General features: G+C 42.9%; 1 protein-coding gene and 1 long non-coding RNA gene across 20 annotated transcripts in view; one reads left to right on the plus strand and one right to left on the minus strand.

Annotated features, from left to right (window-relative positions):
* The window catches only part of FGGY (FGGY carbohydrate kinase domain containing), a 377,460-nt gene extending 366,351 nt beyond the window's left edge, over nt 1-11,109 (minus strand). For 4 of the 19 annotated variants that reach the window (XM_070259854.1, XM_070259850.1, XM_070259846.1 and 1 more), the window contains exon 1: nt 10,527-11,109. The gene's annotated coding sequence lies outside the window, so the exon portion shown is untranslated. Of the gene's footprint in view, nt 1-10,075; nt 10,403-10,526 lie in introns of those variants that run through there. The other 15 variants (XM_023628770.2, XM_023628767.2, XM_014737393.3 and 12 more) reach the window with 14 other exon arrangements.
* Nucleotides 11,110-11,160: 51 nt separating this feature from the next.
* Nucleotides 11,161-15,740, plus strand: LOC138923130 (uncharacterized). The gene is made up of 2 exons (XR_011436324.1): nt 11,161-11,740; nt 15,071-15,740. It is a non-coding gene; the product is annotated as an uncharacterized lncRNA (long non-coding RNA).
* Nucleotides 15,741-16,576: the final 836 nt, after the last annotated feature.

The raw sequence follows: 16,576 nt of genomic DNA on the forward strand, positions 1-16,576 counted from the left end.
GAAACGCATGGAAACTTGAAGGGCAATTTTTAACTTCCCCTCTCTGTGCTGTTTGAATTTTCAGTGGGCAGCTGTTGCTGTAATAAGAAGAAAGATCTCCCTGTACTGAGTTGAACTCTGCTTTGCCTGGCTTCCACTCTCTAGTCCTTCTTTTTATCCCACGGGATCATCCAAACCACCTAATCCCTTTTAGGTGAGCTATCCCTTCAAATGTTTTAAGATGACTCTCACAACCTCCTACTGAGCCTTCTTTCCTCCATGCTATATATTTTCAGTTCCTATAACCGTTCCTCCATGCCACGGATCTTTCTAAAACAAAAAGAGAGGAAGATGGAATAAGGGGCACTTGATACATTTAGTGAGAATGCTCTTCAGACACCCATGTCTCCACATGGCGCTGTGTGGAGACGAGGTAGGGTGGGCACAGAGCACATGGGAAGCACAGAGTAGGTCTTCTCTGCATGGTAAGTCTTCTCTATCTTCCTGGAGGCCTCTGGAGGTCATGGACGCTGGGACAAATACGTGGCCCATCCAAACTGATATCCAATCTCTGATACAAACATGAGAAGAATTCGTTCAGGAGAAAAGGGAAAGGGAGCTGGCGCATCTTCAATAACTGTCTTTGAGGGGGGCTTTGTGGTGGTCCTCTCCAAATACCCTATTTCCCTTAATAGATCCCTAGAAATCAGTGTTACCTGTGTTTTATGAATATGCATCTTCACATGAATCCAAATGCTTCTTAAACTTACTTATATTTTGAGCCAATGCTCATCTTGGGGGAATAGCTTTCTCATGAGCACCTACTCTGTGCTAGGCATGGTTACTAGTGACATGCTGGATGGCCTTGCCAATCCTCCCAACAACTTTGGAGGGGTCCACAACTTAGAGTTGGGGTAACTAGGGTTCTGTGCAGTTGGGTCACTTGCCCAATGTCACAGAACCAGTAAAAAACAGAGAGGAACTTAATCCTATGCTCTTTCCACTATGTTACATGATAATTTTTAAACACCCTAACAATAGCCTCATTCTAACATTAAAGTTGGCCTCATCATGGTAAACTACACTGAGTTTGGTCTGTCTAAGCCATTGTTGATTTTATAGAATTTGTCTTCTTCTCAACTTTCATCTCCCATAGCCAATCAGTAACTGAGTCCATTCTTAATCTCTCCATCCCATGACCAGTTTAGCAGAATTCAAGCTACTTGGCTCTTGGCCTGGTCTGCAACAGATTTCAGTGTAGCTCAGCCCCAAATCCAGATGGGCAAGGGACTGGCGATAGATTTAGCCTGAATCATTTCTACTTCATTTCCCTACTCTCCCTAAGCCCACCCCACACACACATCATTGTATAAGGACCCGCCGCATGAACTCTGCTTCATTTTGTCACCCATGTTGATAAGGAATTCCTAAAGAATTTAAGACGATGAAGAGGCGGGGGCTATAGGAGCCTCCAGGGAAAAGAATGCCTAGTTTGAGAAGGAAATCTCATCATTTCGTCCTCACATGTCACATCATCTTCTCCCCAAACATCTATTTGGTCTCTCCTCTCTACCCCAGCGAGCGGCACCACCAGCTACCCTGCTCCTGCGGCAGGAATCCAGAGCTGTCGCTGACTCCTCGTGCAGACTCTTCTCAGTTTGCTACCCTCCGCCAACTACAACTAACGGATTCTCTCACAGCAGCCTTCTCCTCCGTGATTTCTCCTTGGGGTTCTGGCAGCCATTCCTCCCCCTGCCCCTGTAAGTATAGGGATATAACAATCCTACTGTTATCAGCCCCAGGGATTCAGGCTGCCCTCATCTTTCTAAATAGTTCCTTTACTGAAAATTATCCTAATCTGAGGCTGTCTTATGTTTCCTTCTGAGGTACTTTTACTGTGCCCTTCCAGGCCTCAAGTGGTAAAAGTGGTCCCCATTATCACTGGTGCCTATGTACCCCAAAATCCCTTCTTCACATCCCCAGACAGTCCCTTCTTTAAATTTTCTTCAAAAATTCCAGTTGAAGACCTCCACTTCCACCAAGATGGAGTAACAGAAACCACATTTACTTTCCTGCCTAAAACAACTAAAAAAATGGACAAAGTATAGGAAACAAATGTTCTCAGACACTGGACATCAGGCAGTAAGTACAGTGATCCCAGAGAGATGGGGGAAAATGAGGTATACTGAAATTCTCAGACGTAATGCCTGGGACCACAGCACAGGAAGGGAAAATCCAGGCCAGGCCCACAGTCTTCCTGTGTCGAGGAGACAGAGCTACCAGCCTGTGGAGAGCAAGGAGGCTAGAATTCTTGAGGCAGAGCAAAGAGGAGAGAGCTGCAGAGACGGAGAGCTCCAGAGAACTGCAGAGAGGGCTCTCAGTGTTCAGGACAGCGTACCCCTCACTGTACACACGTGAGGAAGATACGGGCCAGAAACACCCAGAAGGATTAGAGTGAACAGTGAGTGGACTGCACACAGGGCCATAAATAGTGCCTACTCACACCAGCCAGCGTGGAAAACCTTATAACTCATAGGGCCTTGGTAGAGTACACAGAAGGGTTTTACCTCAGCAGTGAAGAAGACTGAGCCCCAGTCCCACCTAACGAAGCTTAAAGCAAGACTCAAAGGATCAAATTGTTTCCAAATAACTTACATGCGCCACAGAACAAAGCTCAAGTGTATTCACAGAAATACAAAAATATTCATCACCAAACAAGGTAAAGTATACAATGTCTGGTATTCAATCAAAAATTACCAGGCATGCACGGGGCTGGCCCCATTGCCCAGCGGTTAAACTTGGCGTGCTCCACTGCAGTGGTCCAGGCTTAGTTCCTAGGTGTGGACCTACTTGTCAGCAGCCATGCTGTGGTGGCAACCCACATATAACACTGAGGAAGATTGGCACACATCTTAGTTCAGGGACAATCTTCCTCAGCAAAAAAAAAAAATATATATATATATATATATATATATATATATACCAGACATGCAAAGAAGCAGGAAAATACTAACCAAAATGAGAAAAATCAGTGGACATTGACCTTGAATTGACACATTTGATAGAATTAGTAGACACACATATTAAAACGATTATCATACCTGTATTTCATATGTTCAAAAAGCTAGGGGAAAGATTGAACTTAAAAGTTCAGACATGGAAGATATAAAAAACACTTAGGAAAAAGACTAAGTTGAAAATCTAGAAGTTAAAATTAGAATGTCTGAGATGAAAAATTAACTTCATGGGATTAGCCAATACAGAAGAAAATACTAGTGATATTCAAGACATAGTAATAGAAGCTATCTAAGATATAACAAAGAGAGGAAAAGATTTTTAAAAAATAAACAGAGCATCAGTGAGCTGTGAGGAAACTTCAAGTGGCCTAATATATGTGAAATGAGAATTCCCAAAGGACAGGACAAAGAAGGGATCAGGAGAAAGATCTGAAGACACAATGGCCACAAATTTTCTAAATCTGATGAAAACTATAAACTCACAGATTTAAGAATATCAATGAACCTCAAGCACAAGAAATTAAAAAAAAAAGACTAAACCAAGAAACACCATACTCAAATTGTTCAAAACCAACGATAAAGAGAAAATCTTAAAAGCGGCGGGGGAAGGGGGAGACCACGCACGGAAGAAAAAACACAAGAATGACAACAGATTTCTCATCAGAAATAATGCAAGCTATGACACAGTAGAGCCAGCTCTTTGAAGTATTGAAAGAAAAAACCTTATATCCAGAATTTTTTACCCTATGAAAACATCTTTCAAAACTGAAGCTGAAATAAAGACTTTTTCAGACACACAAAAGATGAAAAACTTCTCCACCAACAGAACTGCACCACAAGACACAGGTGGGAGAAAGGCGTCACGTGGAAATCTGGATCTAGCAAACAGAAGAGCACAAGGGGACCCACATGGGGACATACAACGACTGTTAAAAAGTTATCTGAATGTCTTAAAAGGATAACTGACTGCTTAAAACTAAAATAATAACCACATATTGTAGGGTTTAAACATATGTAGAAGTAAAATCTACGACATAGAACAAGAGTAGCACAAAGGCTAGGCGGCAATAATTATAAACATATTGTTAGACGGTTCTCATATTATACGTGAAGTGGTATAATACCACTTGAAAGCTGACTCTGATAAGTTAGAGACGTAACCTATTAACCCTGGTATTTGGTATTAAAATAATACCAAAAAAAGTTATTCCCAATAAGCTAATAGGAAAAAAATAAAATTAGAAATAAACTAATTAATCCAAAAGAAGGCAGAAAAAGAGAGAAAACAGAACAAAGACAAGACAGAACAAATAGAAAAGAAAAAAAAGCAAGATGGTGTATTTAAAACAAACTATATGAATAACTGCATTAAATAGTCTAAGACCCCAATTAAAAGGCAGAGATTGTCATGTCTTTCTCTGTTATCCAGTCTAACTCCATGCTGTCTATAAGAAACCCACCTTGAATATAAGGACATAAATAGGTTAAAAAGTAAAAGTAGGAAAAAGATATACCATAAAACAGCAATCAAAAGAAAGCTGGAGTGGCTATATCATTATTACACTAAGTAGATTTCAGAGCAAAAGTCTTATAAGAAATATGAAATAATAAAGGGGATGATTGACCAAGACAACCTAACAATCTTAAATATTAATGCACCTAATAACAGAGCATCGGAACACATAAAGCAAAATCTGATATAACTGCAAGGACAAATGCATATATCCACAACTATCATGAGAGATTTCAACACCTCTCTCTCAATCACTGATAGATTAAGTAGACAGAGAATCAGCAAGGATGTAGTATACAGTAGTAGTCAAGAAAGTTGACCCGAGACATAAAAAGCATTCTACCGAACAAGAGCAGAATACACATTCTTTTCAAGTGCACATGGAATATTTACCAAGACAGATTACATTTTGGGCCATAAAACAAGTCTCAAAAAGTTAAAATGATCTGGGGCCGGTCCGGGGGAGTAGTGGTTAAGTTCACACGCTCCGCTTCGGTGGCCCAGGGTTCACAGGTTCGGATCCTGGGCTCAAATCTACACACAGCTTAGCAAGCCATGCTGTGGCAGGCGTCCCACATATAAAGCAGAGGAAGATGGGCACGGATGTTAGCTCAGGGCCAGTCTTCCTCAGCAAAAAGAGGAGGATTGGCGGCAGATGTTAGCTCAGGGCTAATCTTCCTCAAAAAAAAAGTTAAAAAAGTATTCAAGTCATATAAACTACATTCTGTAACACAATGGAACTAAATTATAAATGAATAACAGAAGGGTATGTGCAAAGTCCTCAAATATTTGGAAACTGAATAACATACTTTTACATAACATACGGATCAAAAGGATATTTTAAAAAACTAGAAAGTACTTTAACTGTATGAAAATAAAAACATAGCAAAAGTTGTGGGGTGGAGCTGAAGCAATACTTAGAAATTTATAGTATCCAATGCCTCCATTAGAAAGGAAGTCTCAAATAAATTATCTTAATTTCTACCTGAGGAAATTAGAAAGAGAAGAGTAAAAGGAACCCAAAGTTAGCAGAAGAAAGGAAATAAATTTCAGAGCAGAAATCAATAAGTTACAAAAGGAAAAGAAAACAAATGAAACCAACAGCTGGTTCTTTCAAAAGATCAATAACATTAATAAATTTCTGGCCAGAATTATGAGGAAAATAGAAAAGACAGAAATTACCAATATTAGGAACGAGGGAGATTAAATTACAATCGATTCTGTAGATATTAAAATAATAAGGGAATATCATGAGGCATTTAGATGATATGTAAAAATTTCTTGAAATATACAAACTACCAAACCACACTCAGAAGAAACAGATAATCTGAATAGTCCTACATTATTAAATCAACCGACTTCTCCGTCTCCCGTATAAAAAAACTCCAAGCCCAGATGGTTTCACCAGTGAATTCCACCAAACATTGAAGGAAGAAATAATATCAACGCTCCACAAACTCTTCCAGAAAATTGAAGAGGAGGAAATCTCTCCCAACTCATTTTATAAGGCCAGAATTATCTTGATAACAAAAGTTAAAAGACAATACAAGGAAAGAAAACTATATCAATATCCATCATTAATATAGATGCTTAAAATTTTAGCAAAGAAAATCCAACGAAATATAAAAAGGAGAAGAGGTGCTGACTAAGTCAGGTTGATGTCAGGATACGAGGTTAGTTTAACATTCGGAAAAAAATCAGTGAATGTAATTCATCATATTAAGAGTCTTTTGAAAAAAGCTACTGAGAAAATACAACATCCAGTCTTCACTTCAAAACAAAGAAAACAACACCTCTCAGCAAAGCAGGAGGAGAATGGAGCCTCCTAAGCTGATAAAGGGCTTCCGCAAAAATGCACAATCAGCATCATACACCAGAGTCAACGAGGGGAAGTGGATGCTGCTTCCCAAGACCAGGAACAAGGCAAGACATCTGCTCTCACCACTCCTATGCAGCACTGAGTGGAGGTTTTAGCCAACGCACTACAGCAAGAAAAGGAAAGAAAAGGCATCCATATTGAAAAGAAGAAGTAAGACCGTCTTTATGTACAGATAACACGATCACCTACATAGAAAATCCAACAGCATCTACAAAAAAGCTATTAGAACTAATAAGTAGTGTAGCAAGATTGCAGGATACGTGACCAATACACAAGTAGCAACAAACAATCGGAAGCTGAAATTTTAAAGACAATTTACAATAGCATCAAAAATATGAAATACCTGAAAATAATCTGACAAAGATGTGCAAGACCTATCTATTGAAAGCTACAAAACCTTGCTGAGAGAAATTAAGGAAGACGTAAAGAAATGAATGGATACACTGCGCCCATGAGTCAGAAGGTATAATATTTAAGATGCCAATTTGCCCCCAAATTAATGTACAGATTCAATGAAATTCCAATCAAAATCTACACAGGCCCTTATTTTGAAATTGACTGTAAAATTAATATGGAAATGTAACAGGCCTAGAATAACCAAACAAGAATGTTGAAGGACTTACACTCCCTGACTTCAATACCTATTGCAAAGCTATAGTCATCAAGACTATGTGGTATCGGCATTAAAATAGACGGAGATCAACGTCTACTGATCTATTGAAATAAAACATCCAGAAATGGGCCACATACATACACGGTAAATTGACTTTGATCAAAGGTGCACAGGCACAGATGAAGGACAGGCTTCTCAGCAAATGGCGCTGGAACAATTGATACCATATGCAAAACAATTAACTTTGTTCCATATCTGGTGCTACAGATTAACTTAATTTAAAGTGGATCGTGGACTTAATGTAAAACTGAAAACAATAAAGCTTCTTAAAAAAAAAGAGGAGAAAATATTTGAGACCTCAAGCTAGACATGATTTCTTAGATACAACACCAAAACCATGATCCATAAAAGAATAAATTGATAAAACAGACATCACCAAAATTACAAATTGATAAATTAAACCTCAAAATTAAGAACTCTGCTTTTCAAAAGACACTGTTAAGAAAATGAAAAGACACACAACAAAATGGGAGAAAATATTTGCAAATCACAGATGTAAGAAAGAATTTGTAATTCAAGTTAAAAACTCTCAAAAACTCAGTAAGAAGACAAACAGCCCATTTTTCAAAAATGGACAAAAGATTTAATAAATACTTCATTCAAGAACATATATGGGCAAATAAGCAGGTGCTTTGAAGTTGAAATTACTAGTGATTATGGAAATGCACACTAAACCAGCAAGAGGGGACTCCACAGTATTCGAATGCCTAAAACTGAAAAGAATGACCATGCCAAGCGTTGGAGCAGCTGGAAGTTTCACACACTGCTGAGTGCACAATCACCCTGAAATACAGTTTGGCTGTTTCTTTTTTTTTTTTCTTTTGAGGAAGATTAGCCCCAAGCCAACATCCACCACCAATCCCCCACTCTCCACTGAGGAAGACCAGCCCCGAGCCAACATCCATGCCCATCCTGCTCCACTATGCAGACGGGATGCCTGCCACAGCATGGCTGGAGAAGGGGCGCATAGGTCCACACCCAGGATCTGAACCGGTGAACCCCAGACCACCAAAGCAGAACGTGCGAACCCAACCACTGCGCCACCGGGCCGGCCCCAAGCTTGGCTGCTTCTTAACAAGTTAAAACATCCACCTACCATGTGAACTGGCCATTTCACTTCTAGCTATTTAACCAACAGAAATAAAAGCATATGTTCGTACAAAGACGTGTACAGCATATGAATAGTCATAGCAGCTTTGTTTGTAATAGCCAAAAAGCAGCAAATAGTCCAAATATGCAACAACAGGTAAATGGATACACAAAATATGACACAGTCATACAATGGGATACTAGTCAGCAAAAAGAGGAGTGAACTGTATGTATGCACACACGACAGAGATGAACCTCAAAACAACTACACTAAGTAAAAGCCACCACACCCAAAAGATACATATCGTATGACCCCACAGATTAAATCCTAAGAAACCTTAAACAATCTCTAGGGACAGAATGCAGATCACTGGTTTCTTGGGGGAAGGAAGGAGCTAGGGAGGGAGGGATTACAATGGGGCACAAGAAATCTTTGCAGGTATTAGAAACGTTCTTTATCTTGATTGTGATGATGGGTTCATGGATATACAAATGTCAAAACTTCGTGAATTAGACACTTTAAATATGCACAGTTTATTAAGCGTCAATTACACCTCAGTCAAGCTGTTGAAAAATACCCCAGTGGGAACGCCTTCTTTTCCACTGTCCCCCCCACCCCCGCTGGCACCTAGATTACTACATTCTTTCTTCATCCCCTACATTCAGTCAGTGAAGAATTCCTAACATTCCGTTTTTTTTTCTTTGAGGAAGATTAGCCCTGAGCTAACTGCTGTCAATCTTCTTCTTTTTGCTGAAGAAGACTGGCCTTGAGCTAACATCCATGCCCATCTTTCTCTACTTTTATGTGGGATGCCTACCTCAGTATGGCTTTTGCCAAGCAGTGCCATGTTCACACCCAGGATCCGAACTGGCGAACCTGGGGCTGACAAGAAGCAGAACGTGCGAACTTAACCGCTGCGCCACTGGGCCGGCCCCTAATTCCTAACATTCTATTCTCCCAATCTCTCTCCAGCCCCATAACCATTACCTAACTCATTTCTCACCCGTGCTCTGAGTCTCTCTCCAGTCTTCACCACCCCAATTTATTCCCCACTCTGCAGCCACAATCAACTTCCTAAAATGCAAACCTGCGAGTGTCACTTCAATAGCTCCTGACTGCTCCGAGATACACTTCAAAGCCCCTGAACTGAACGTGGCTCCCTGACCTCCCAGATCTGGCCCTTTCGCCCCCCAGCCTTCTTCCTGGTGATTTCTCATCCCACCCTTTCCTGTCCAGCCATACTACATCAACAATACGCCAGGCGCAGAGAGTTTTGCACATGCTGTTCCCAAGTCAGATAATCCCCTTCTGTTCCGTCTTTCTCAGCGCACTCCACTGAGGCTTGTCATTCAGCTCCCGTCTTATCTCCTCTGGGGAGTCTTCCCCACTACCCCATATGGGGTGCCTGCCCTTCTCTGGACTCCTGAGAAGCCTCTGCACACCTTGCCACCGCACTGATCCCACTATCACGTAATCTCTCTCATCTGCCTGGCTAGAGGCAGACTGGACAAAGCTCGAAAGCAGAGACCAAGGCCTGCTCCTCTCCCCTTTCCCAGAGCCCACCACAGGGCCAGGCCCAGAACAGGCCACAGGACCCGCGCACAGGCGAAGGGGTAGAGAGGCTGGCTTAGAGGACCCCCTCTACAGCCCCTGGGCTGATTCCACATGCCACCTCATTCAAAAATGGGCAGGTGAGAGGTTAAATCATCTCCAGAGTCTGGAGTACATTCTGATAAAATTATTACTTAACGTGCCCTGGGCGGGGTGGGGGGGAGGGGCTCCCATTCGGGCTGGGACATTAAGGGCAAGATTCATGACCTCAAATTGTTTTCAAATCCAGTGGTAATTGTGATTTGAACTAAGTGAAAGTTTGGGGAAAGGAAAGCCGATTCCAGCGAAAGACAAGGCCCACAGCAAAAATTACCACAGCCTGGAAGAAGGCCCAGTCTCCTCCCACGAAACTTCTAATTCCATCCAGAAAGTCACAGATCTCCACGCTGTAGGTTACTCCCTTCTCCCAGTACACGTTTTGACTTCCTATCCAGCCACAGAGGCTCCCCTCCTCCCGCCCCCTCAAAGGCAGGCTCCAGGCCCTTCTCACCCAGCCTGGTCTGTTCCCCAGAGTCCAGAGCCTCGGGCCTCCCACCGAGAGGTCCTCCTCAGCTGGTCCCGCCCAGAGCCAGGCCCTGGCCATCGGGTCAAGAGGAAGCCGAGGGCTTCATTAACAGAAGATTCCCAGAAGGCCCAGCTGCTAACATAAAAAGAAAAAATCAGGATACACACTTGGTGGATCATAGGAAAGGGGGGGTAAAGCAAGCAAAACAAAGCAAAACTGTGCCATCTAAATAACAGACACAAAGGAAGAGAAGACTTGCCTTCTTTGTTACTGATCTGCAATTAAGGTATAGTCACTTCCTCCCTCCTGATCTCCTGTTTTAAAAATTAACCTAATGGTGACTGCTCTTCCGTCTCTTGGTAATGACTAACCCTTTAACTTAGGGACGAAATTAGTTAAAAGATAGTGGAAAACAGCCAATGACTAAGGAAATTCACCACTTTGCATCTAGTCGATCCTTAAAAGGAAGGGGAATGAATAAAAATGAAGATACTCCTAGGCTTTTCCCACCCAGGAAAACTAAGCAAACAGCGTTTACCACCTCCAATAGGATCGCAGGCTGCTGGAAGCGTTTAAAGTTCGGAGCAGCACCGGCCTTAAAATACCTTAGGTAGCCAGATTGGAATTGAAAGGCTCAAAAATGCCTGGGAAACTGTCCGAAACGGGGGAGGAGCGAAGGCCAGAGAGGAAGCGACCCCGTGAACCGGCCGTGGGGCGGGGCCGGCGGCCCGGGGACGCAGGGCAGGCCGAGCAGCCCTGCAGCGGCCGGGGGCTCCCCGGGAGGGGCCGAGCTGCGTCCCGGCGCCCGCAGGTGGCCGCGCTGGCCCCGCCCAGAGCGCCGCGAGGGGCCGGCCTGGCCGCGCCTTAAAGGCCCCGGCGGCCGCTTCCGCCCTGGGCGCCGCCTCCGCGCGGCCCCCCGGCGGGCGATGCGAGGGCCGGGCGTCCGTGACTGGAACAGCATGACTGTCGCGGGCGAGGGTGGAAGAAGGAGAAGGAGCCTGATGGAACGCCCCCTTTGTGCCGGGTCTCGTTCCTGTACTCGCATGAATTTACTCATCCAGTCCTGTGGCCGGCCCGCTGAAGTGTCACAGTCTTGAAATCTACAAAGCAGATGGGCCCCGGCCTTTGAAGAAGTTAAAGTCTGCGGGTCCTGACACACCTACCTCATTTAATCCTCACAATTCCTGCCTTTCAGTAAACTAGGTACCGTTAGTCCGTGTTTTAGGGACGCAGAGAGTTAGAAACCTCTCCAGCTTGTTCTCAGACACCCAGCTGGTAGTAACCAGAGGGGGCATTCCAGCCTGAGCTCCAGTTTGAGCTGTTCCGATTAAAAGGCCTGTTCCCAGGCTGATGGGACTCGAGATTTGGAAGACAGCTTAGCAAGTTGCTGAGTCCAAACCCTGTTTTCCTAGAAAGGGAAACTGAGGCCCAGTAAAAGGAAGTGACTTTCCAAGGACACACCAAATGTGACAGGTAAGTCTAGATAATAGCAGTGATTTCACTTAACTGGCCTCGTGCTGTGTGCCACCCTCGTAACAACCCCAAAGGTCAGTAGATGCTCCTGTCCTTGTCTTCCAGGTGAGGGTGCCTGCCCAGGAGGCTGAGGCCACGTGCTTAGCTGCATCTGCTAGGGGTCTTTTTCTCTCTTCTACACCCAGGAGAAGCTTCACCTTTCATTTCCAACAAATATCCAAAGATCTAACCATGGACTCTTTGGGAAGACAGGAGATACTGAGATCTGATGACTTAGCACCTGTGTGAACCGTAGGGTACAATAAGAATAATAATGTTGAGACCTGTTCGTCTTACCTTTCCAGCGTGTTGTGAAGAGCAGATGAGGTCATAGATGTGGAAACTCTTTGTAAAGTGTTATATGCTGAAAATATGTAAGACCTGCCTTCTAGATTCTCCTCAGGGCACCCCAGGAATAGAATAAATGCAACACGCGGGTTGCCTCGTGAACTATGGCAGCAAGTCTCATCTTGGCTAGACTTGAATTAATGTGGATTTGCGGCCGGCTCTTTATGGATGTCTCTGTTTCTAGGATTCTTTGTTTGTTTCCTCTTATTTTCATGCTATCATTATTAGTAGTGGCAACAATAGCACAGTGGCTGGAGCTCCAGCAGCCATCTTGGACCATGAGAGGACCTCAGGAATGAAAGGCACACACAGCAAAGGGCTTGGGTTCCTAGCACCATTCAGGACCAGACCAACACCCACTACCTACTTCCATGTGCAGTAAATAAACTGCTCTCTTGTGCAAGACACTTTTATTTTGTGTATGCTGTTACATGGGGCCAAACCTAATCATCACTAATTCATATGCCTTATCTCGTGGAAATCCTGCAGGAACTCCATAAGGTGGCAGATGCAGAAACAAGCCCAGAGAGTAGAAATAACTTGTTCAAGGTGCAGGGGAACAAAATTTGCCACCCCAAAAATGTGTCTCTTTGGCATGAGGATTATTTTAGGCTGATTATTTTTAAGAAACAAAAGACTCGGGAAGAGCTTTGCCCTCCGCCTTAACTGCCTAGACGAATTGAGATTAAGGTCCTGTGCCAGGACGACAGGCTATCACCAGAGATACGTACAAAGAATGTGAGCTGGGCGTGCTGGAGACGGGACTTCCGAGGCCTGCTCTTTCAAAGTCCTCTCTGCGTCCCTTTGTCTCTGCATAGCGTGGCAAACATCTGTTTACCAAACATTTGCTTTTCCCATCTTCCTGTGAATTGTTTTGCTCCCTTCAAAGTCCCAGGCCCTGCCCACTTCTTCTTAGTTCAGAATGGCATATAAATCTCATCGGCCCGGCTGTTGGCTAGCCTCATATCTTCGGGATTCCTGTATGTACAAAATTAAATTTGATTTTCTCCTGTTCATTTTTCTCACATCAATTTAGTTCTTAGACTAGCCAAAAGGTCATCTAGCCAAGTGACAGAGGTGAAATTCTGAAGACAATTCTCATTCTATTTTTCCACTGTGACCCACTGCCTATTATGAATGAATGAATCTATTTTTTTTTCATTTACTTCCATTCCATTCATGTAGTCTAGGGGTTGGCAAACTTTTCTGTAAAAGACCAAATAGTAAGTATTTTAGACTTTGTGGGTCATACAATCAAGGTCAACTCTCCCTTTGTAGTACAAAAGCAGCCACAGATAAATGTAAACGAGTGAGTGTGACTATGTTTTGATAAAACTTTATTTACAAAAGCATGCAATGGGTCAATGTGGCCTGTGGTCCTTAACTTGGCAACACCTGACTTATTCAATTATGGTGTCCCATCACAAAAGTGCATTAGAAATACTTTACAGAAGGTGAGGGATTGTGAAACTGCAGGCACGCTTACACTGTTGACCAATACAAAGGCCGGTGCATGCCAGTGCAATCCAGAAGAAAGATCCCTAAACTGATGGTCATGAGATCAGGGTGGTGAGTTTATATCTGCTGCTAAAACAAGATCTAATTCCGTTTACAATCACAACAAAACGAATAAAGTACCAACAATAAATTTAACTAAGGAGGTGAAGGACTTATACAATGAAAACTATAGGAGATTATTGAAAGAAATAGATGAGAACATAAAGAGACGGAAAGAGATTCCATGCACGTGGATTGGAAGAATAAACGTAATTAAAATGTCTATACTACCCAAAGCAATCTACAGATTCAATGCAATCCCGAGCAGAATCCCAATGACATTCTTCATAGAAACAGAACAAAGAATCTTAAAATTCATAAGGGGCAACAAAAGACCCTGAATTGCTAAAGCAACACTGAGAAAAAAAGAACAAAGTTGGAGGCATCACAATCCCTGACTTCAAAATGTACTACAAAGCCATAGTGATCAAAACAGCATGGTACTGATACAAAAACAGGCACACAAATCAATGGAACAGGACTGAAAGCCCAGAAATAAAACCGCAGAAATAAATAAATAAATAAAATATCTACAGATAGCTAATCTTCGACAAAGGTGCCAAGAACATACAATGGAGAAAAGATAGTCTCTTCAATAAATGGTGTTGGGAAAACCAGACAGCCACACGCAAAAGAGTGAAAGTACACCATTATCTCATGCCATGCAGAAAAATAAACTCAAAATGGATCAAAGACTTGAAGATAAGTCCTGAAACCATAAAACTCCTGGAAGATATTATAGGTAGTACACTCTTTGACATCGAATTTAAAAGGATCTTTTCGAATACTATGTCTTCTCAGACAATGGAAAACAAAAGAAAAAATAAAAAGTGAGACTTCATCAGACTAAAGAGCTTCTGCAAGGCAAAAGAAGCTAGGATCAAAACAAAAAGACAACCCACAAATTGGGAGAAAATATTTGCAAATCATATATCCGATAAGAGGTAAATCTCCATAATATATAAGGAACTCACACAACTGAACAGCAAAAAAACAAATAGCCCGATCAAAAAGTAGGCAGAGAATATGAACAGACATTTTTCCAAAGAAGATATACACATGGCCAATAGGCACATGAAAAGATCTTCAACATCACTAATCATCAGGCAAACACAAATCAAAACTACCTTATGCCCATTAAAGTGGCTATAATCACTAAGACTGAAAATAACCAGTGTTGGAGAGGGTATGGAGAAAAGGGAACCCTCATATACTGCTGGTGGGAGTGCAAACTGGTGCAGCCACTATGGAAAACAGTATGAAGGTTCCTCAAAAAACTAAAAATAGAACTACCATACAACCCAGCTATCCCACTACTGGGTAACTACCCAAAAAACTTGAAATCAACAATCCGAAGTAACATATGCACCCCTATTTTCGTTGCAGCACTATTCACAACAGCCAAGACATGGGAACAGTCCAAGGGCCCATGGAGTGATGAGTGGATACAGAAGATGTGGTGTATACATACAATGGAATACTACTCAGCCATAAAAAAGAGAAAATCATCCCATTTGCAACAACATGGATGGACCTGGAGGGACTTATGCTAAGTGAAATAGGCCAGACTGAGAAAGACAAACACCAGATGATTTCACTCATATGTAGAATATAAACAAACACATGGACAAAGGAAACAGTTCAGTGGTTACCAGGGACGGGGGCTGGGGGGGTGGGCACAGGGGGTGAAGGGGAGCACCTATGTGGTGACAGACAAGACATAATGTCCAACTGAAATTTCATAATGATGTAAACTGTTATGAACTCAATTTTTTTTTAAAAGTGATCTCTATCCTGGACCACCCCCAGTTGCCTCAGTTTCCCTGTATATTAGGAATGAATAACAATGCAAGTGTTATCCATACATCCCCATTTTCCAGGACTGCAGAGGAACTAAGATGAGATGCTCTATGTGACCATCTTCTGAAAGCTGTAATTGTTATCCAGCTGTGTGTACACTGCTTCACCTCAGGCACGGCCAGGTGTCTTCCTCTGTACCCTTCAGTTCCCTGTCCTTACTGCCATCATGGGACTCATAAAATGTATGGAACGCCTAGTGACGATTACTGCCTCTGTTTATCCCCTGTCCTCCTCCCCAACTCTACATCAAGGGTGATTGTGTTGCTTGGGTCAGAAGACTTGATTACTGGAAAGTCTAGACATCCGCTCAGGGTCAGCCAGGCAGCAAGGGGACCCTGCAGAGTCACTGTTCACCGGGCACAGCACAAGTCACGCTGGTGAAGCGACACAGCAGATCTAAGCAAGACAGAAAGAGCTGGGCTGTGAAACCCTGGACCCAGCTGAACTGGAAGTTTGTGTAGTTTCCTTCCTGCTCAGAGGTGGTTCTGCGCAGCACTGGGAGGCAGACAGGAGCGCTGGTGCTCGCTGGTGACGGTGGCGGCCCTCTGACTCTACCCTATACTCTGAAGGCTCCTCCTGCTTTAGCGACCTGTCCCCTCCCCAGAGAAAGGACACATTTTCCCTGAGATTCTTAGAATCATGGCACCGAAATAGGTATGGCTAGTCATTAGTTCATAAATTCATTTACCCATTGATACATTTATGTATTCATTCATTTAACAAAGACTTATTGAGTGCCTACTATTCTAGGCACTGAACAGATGGTGTTCAGAACAGATACTGTCCCTGTCCTCATAGAACTTACGGTCATGAAACAGTCACTCAGTAAACAAGCACATGGATATGTAACTGATTCAATTGTAAATAGGAAGGGAAACAGGATACTGCCGGAGAGGGCAGCTGGTTTAGACTGAGGTCCAACTGAGATGGCTGATTTTCAGGAACCAGATGATTTACGTACTTGTCTTGGGTCTTCAACAGCCCTGTGAAGTGGCGTTATCACAACCGTTGTACAGATAGGGAACCAAGGCC

This window comes from Equus caballus, chromosome 2, assembly GCF_041296265.1.
Source record: "Equus caballus isolate H_3958 breed thoroughbred chromosome 2, TB-T2T, whole genome shotgun sequence".
NCBI lineage: Eukaryota > Metazoa > Chordata > Mammalia > Perissodactyla > Equidae > Equus > Equus caballus.